Raw genomic sequence first — 6,000 nt, forward strand, 5'->3', positions numbered from 1 at the left:
TAACTTACTGCACAGTTTCAAATCATGATTTGTTTTTTAAAAAGTCCTACAGTGTAGAAACAGGCCATTTGGCCCATCAAGTCAACACTGACCCTCCTAAGAGTGGCCCATCGAGACCCACCCTCTTACCTGTAATCCTGCATTTCGCATGGCTAATCCACCTAGTCTGCACATCCCTGGACATCACGAGCAATTTAGCATCTCCAATCCATCTAAACTGGACATCTGTGGAGTATGCGAGAAAACCAGAGCTCCCAGAGGAAACCCCCACTGATCCAAGGAGAACCTGCAAACCCCACACAGCCAATCAATCATTGATAGAATAGAGCACGGGTCCCTGGCGCTCTGACATAGCAGTACTAACCACTGAGCCACCATTCCATCCATGTTTCCATCTTATTTCTATTTCTAGTTTTCCTCTCTCCTGATCTTTGTGCCTTAGTGCCTTCTCTAACACAAAGATTTGACATCGTTCTCTGACTACTGGTTGTACTCATTTGTGATCGTCTGTGTTCCAAAGCTCTCAATTATTCATTGCTTTACATCTTGAAACAATCTATTGAGACCAGTGACCACAAACTGAAATCACATCGTGTATCCCAATGCATCAAATGCCCAACATTTATTTTCCTTTGAAGCTGTCAACAGTGTTCAACTGAAATTATTGGAAACCAACTCAAAATATTGTAAACTGAAATAAAATCTTGCTCAGCCGATAAGTCATCAATGAAAAGAAAAATCAGACATCCAACTGCAATCATAACATGAGAAGGCACAATTCAGACAAAGCTTCTGTTGCAAGTATGACAGCTCATCACCTCTGCCATTGTCCTGCCCTTTTCTCCTTCTCCTCCTGATGTCTTCTCTTCCTCTCGTCCTACTTTTTCTCCTGTAATCCACTCTCCTCCTCTTTTCCTCCTCATTCTCCCCTGCTTTGCTCTCCTCCCCCTCTCCCAGGCTCAGCTCCTCTTTAACTCTGTTTTCTCCAACCTACTAGTACATGAATCTGGCTAATGGCCAAGAACAAATCACAGTATTCAACAGCCAATGAAAGCATGTGAGATCTCCTAAATGTATCAGTCTCAGCATCAAGGGAGTATCTATAGCCACAGAATCCACCCCCAGGACAAAAATAGCAACAGGCTTGTGCATAGGAAGGATTACATTCTGGTGTTGGATGACTTCTCTAAACTTTCCAATATTTATTGAGTTAGTGATACAACAAGGGTGATCACCACTGATCCAATGACCGTTTATTTCAGGTTGCGCAGTGTCCCAGCATGGACGGTGCCTGATAACTAACTGTATGCATTGACAAATCATATCAAGGCATGTGTGTTCAGGGGGAGTGACCCATATCATTTTGACATCCCACTGTCTGCACTGAAGTCATGCAACAGAACATATGAGGCTGAATCATTCCACATTTTGACAAGAAGTCACTATTGTTGAGTTTCATGGAGGGTTTCTTCATTAGACTGAGCAAGTTTTCTTATGCAGTCGTCCAAAACGTGGCTTGTTATCCACTTACCATGCCCCTGACACTCCTTGTGTGATGCTAACCTTGATTCTCCCATAATTTGGAGATGCTGGTGTTGGACTGGGGTGTACAAAGTTAAAAATCACATAACACCAGGTTATAATCCAACAGGTTTAATTGGAAGCACTAGCTTTCAGAGCACTGCTCCTTCATCAAGTGGTTGTGGAGGGCACAATTGTAAGACCAGAATTTATAGCAAAAGTTTACAGTATGATGTAACTGAAATTAAACATTGAAAAATACCTTGATTGTTTGTTAAGTCTCTCACCTGTTAGCATGACCATGATAGTTTCACTTAGCCTGAGAATGTAGCTTTTTAAAAATATTTTATGATTTACATATGAAAGAAGTGAAACTATCATGGTCATGCTAACAGGTGAGAGACTTAACAAACAATCAAAGTATTTTTCAATGTTTAATTTCAGTTACATCACACTGTAAACTTTTGCTATAAATTCCGTGTCTTACAATTGTTTACTCCACAAGCACCTGATGAAGGAGCAGTGCTCAGAAAGCTAGTGCTTCTAATTACACCTGTTGGACTATAACCTGGTGTTGTGTGATTTTTAACTTTGATTCTCCCACACATCATATTCAGAAAACTCACACTGATGGGAAGTGGTGGAGGCTAGTATAATTGCAACATTTAAAAGGCATTTGGATTGGTATATGACTAGGAAGGATTTTGAGGGATATGGGCCGGGTGCTGGCAGGTGGGACTATATTGGGTTGGATATCTGGTCAGCATGAACGGGTTGGACCGAAGGGTCTGTTTCCGTGCTGTACATCTCTATGATGGAATACAACAGGTGTGTTGGCTCTTGTTATAATGGGAGTTAAGCAGCTGGTGACATGATGATGGTCTGGAGCTGCCCTGCACATTACAGATTCTGAACTTAGCAGACAAGGGGGGATTGGTGCCCTGAGTTTTGGACAGGGAACTGAAATTCATGGTGAACCTATTGGTGCAGACGAGTGACGTCCTGTTCTCTCAGGATCAGCAGAGGAGCCAATGACACCAGATCCTGCTGGCTTATTCTGAGATTTATACCCTGGTCAGTGTAATCCCCACAGTGGGTGAAACACCCAGCAATACTGGAACATCAATGAATTTCTCTATTACACCAGGCTAAGCGTCAGAACCTTCCTTCTGTGACCTCATGCATATCCTCCCTCTGCGATTTTACCCATCTCTCATCATGACTCATGTGTAGCTGACGATCTGTTTCACAGTGATAGATCAATATAGAACATTGAATAGTGCAACATAAGAACACTCTGTGCCAACCATGATGCCATTCTAAACTAATCTGATCTGCCTGAACATCATCCAGAACCCTCTATTCCCTGCCTGTTCATGTATCTGTATAAATGCCTTTTAAACATTGCTATCGTAACATACAGATGAACCTCCTCTCTTATATTAGTTTTATTTTACGGCTTGATCATCATTCTGCTTTGTCTTTTCAGAATGTCTGTTCTGAATTTTGTATTAACTCATAGAAGGATAAAGTGCAAATTCCTTCAAAATGGACTCTATTTTGGTAAGCACAGTGATCACAAAATGGAACAACGAAGTCCAAGGAGCAAAATAAATTTCCTTCTTCATCTCGAAACAATAAATCATTGTGGACCTCAATGAAGTGATCTGAGATTGTTCGCTGATCAAGGCCATCAGAATCTTCTAAGATGGGGCTAGGCAAGCAAGACGTGCCTCAAACCAATGCAAATAGCAGGTTTCGAGCCCTGCACCACTAAATCGGTTATCATTCTGCTAGATTCCTGCCCACAAAATGGTCATGCTGATTGCTTTATGGCTTCTTCTTTCGAGATGATAAAAAAATTTGCTTTTTTTGTTTGGAATTATTTTTAGAATCAACTAACAATATTGAATCCAAGTAGTGCATTTAAAATTTGCAACTGTGCATCATACAACAATGATCTCCAGCCGACAATTTAATTTTGGATTAGATAATAAAACTATGTTGCATTCACATCACTTCATGTTCCTGACAATTCTAAATGGTTGGACATTAGGTTAATCCGAGTTTTGTTTGGTAATGATTAAAAATTAAAACCATTTTGATATTGTATTGGTTTTAACTTTCTTGTGCAGTTTTTCAACTTGCGTGTTAATCCATTCTGAAAGACAACTAACTTGTAAATTGCATTGCACTTGGGTAATTTTATTGTTGAACTTATTTTGTTGCTCTGATACTTCCCCTTTACTCTTCTTAAAGAGTTCTTAACTACCCTTGCCCTAAGTCAAAGAATTTGTTGTGGAGTCTGTTACATATCATCCATTATTTCTCTTCCCACTTGCATTATCTGTCACTAAAAAGTGTGTTTTCAAGGGCGAAGGTGACTTGCTTTCTTTTGCCAACTGGATGAGAAAGACCCCATTGAAAATTAAATCAAACTATCAGTCACAATTACAAATTGCAAGTATCAACTTGTTTGGTGATTCCAATCTGTGACAATAGATGTGTCAGAACATTACTGCTACTAATTCCTCAGTATACTCTCAAATAAAGTAATTATTTTTAAAGATGAAATTATTTGTAAATAATTATATCAATGATATTGTGCTGTACTGGTTCGGCTTTAAAGCTCTGAAGAATTCAATGAGGAGACAATGAGATAATGATTTAATTAAGGACCAAAAACTTTCCCAAGAGTAAAAGTCAGAATAAGCTTGTTGCCAAACTTTCACATGAGGGTCAGACGGATGCGATTGTATTATCATAAGCAAGTATCGATTCCCCTAAGAATGATTCACCTGCATATTCCCTGGGGGAATGTCAGACTTTGATCTGTCTGTTCTGAATGGAGAAAGGGATTACTCGTCACCTTATAAAGGTAAAGGAAAAGCAAGGCAAAAACTACTGTTTCAATAAGATATAAGGATGGTGATCTGGCATTTCTACAGACCTGGCTGCATTCATTGGGCTGCTAAGAAGTTGGAACCATTTTTGGTATAATGAGAATGGATGTATGAATGAGATGGTGCTGAATATCAATGATGGAACAGTGATAGCAGCAATCTAGGGAGGCAATGGTCAAGTGTTATTACCATTGGACTGTTAATCCAGAAACCTGGGTAACATCCTGGGAACCCAGGTTTGAATCCTACTATGGCAGATGGTGGAATTTTAATTCAATAAATGTCTGGGATTAAGAATCTAATGATGAACATGAATCTGTGGCCCATTGTAAGAAAAACCCAATTGGTTCACTAATGTCCTTTATGAGATAATGATTTAATTAAGGACCAAAAACTCATCTGGCCAAAATGTAACTCCAATGTAGTTGACTCTTAGCTGGTGTCTGGGCAATTAGGGATGGGCAATAAATGTTGGCCTGGCCTGTGGCATCCTCATCCTGTGTATGAAGGGAAATAATATAAAGAACTAGAATTTTCAACACTGGTGAGAGACGTCTTCACAGAGAACTGTGTAATAATGTGAATAGCAGAGTCTTAAAAAGCGGACTAGAATTAGACACTAGTCATTTTTACATAAGGAGAAACCATTACAGGCCAAAATTACCAGAAGATACATGAAATATGATCTCTCTAAGGTACAAAACAGAGCCCAGAATTATGAGTCTCATGGCAACTCAGGCCAGCAGGACGGATTTGAGATAAATTCTCAGTGTTACTGATATTTGCAGATAAAAACATGTCCCAAGAACGATACTGGAACTTAGAAGGTCAAATTATGAGGGCAGTTTTCAGAAGTGTTTGCATTTTGTTGAGAATCAGAGATGGAAAAATTGTCTGATCAAAGTGCTCAAACATTTTAAATTAGATTTTTAGCCTCCTCCAGCACTGTAAAGCATAAAGATGTTTGAAGCCTTCTCGTTCTGGTTTCTGAGCATCCCAATTTTATCCACCCTACGCTTGCTCGAAATGCCTTCAGCTGCCAGGGCACGAAGCTTTGAAATTTCTTCCCTAAACTTCACTGCTTCCAGCTCACTCTCATCCTTTAAGATACTATAGTTCTTTGACGAAGCTTTTTGTCATTATTATAACTGTTTTAATATGGCTTAATATCCAATTCTGTCTGATAACGGTCCTGTAAATTACCTTCGGTCATTTTACTGTAGTAAGGTTATTATATGAATGGAAGCTATTGTTACAGAAAGTCTATTACATGTGGGAGAGAAATGCAGGTACAAATTATTTAAAAAAGAGATAGATGATTCAAGTGCGAAATCAGAAAGCACTTGTACACACAGAGGATAGTAGAAGGTTGAAACTTTCTCTCACAAGAGTCTATACAGCCTCAATTTAAGCTTTCATATTCAGATTTTTGTTCAGTGAGAGTAACAAAAGATATTGAGTAAAGGGCTGAGGGTTGCCAAATGAAATTTAGACGTTGCTCAGCATGAATCAATTGAGAATTAAGTGCCCCTTCCTGTTCCTAATGTTCCTATGTTCCATTCAAATCCAGCAATAT

At 39.2% G+C, this 6,000-nt stretch overlaps 1 long non-coding RNA gene across 1 annotated transcript in view; it reads left to right on the forward strand.

Moving 5' to 3' along the window:
- LOC122551110 (uncharacterized) overlaps positions 1 to 3,450 on the forward strand; it is a 57,582-nt gene extending 54,132 nt beyond the window's left edge. The window contains exon 4 of the long non-coding RNA XR_006311999.2: positions 3,011 to 3,450. This is a non-coding gene — a long non-coding RNA (uncharacterized LOC122551110). The remainder of the gene's footprint in view (positions 1 to 3,010) is intronic.
- Positions 3,451 to 6,000: the final 2,550 nt, after the last annotated feature.

Source organism: Chiloscyllium plagiosum, unplaced genomic scaffold, assembly GCF_037043375.1.
Source record: "Chiloscyllium plagiosum isolate Xiang-an unplaced genomic scaffold, Cpla_swu_hap1 HiC_scaffold_6, whole genome shotgun sequence".
In the NCBI taxonomy this organism is placed as follows: Eukaryota; Metazoa; Chordata; class Chondrichthyes; order Orectolobiformes; family Hemiscylliidae; genus Chiloscyllium; species Chiloscyllium plagiosum.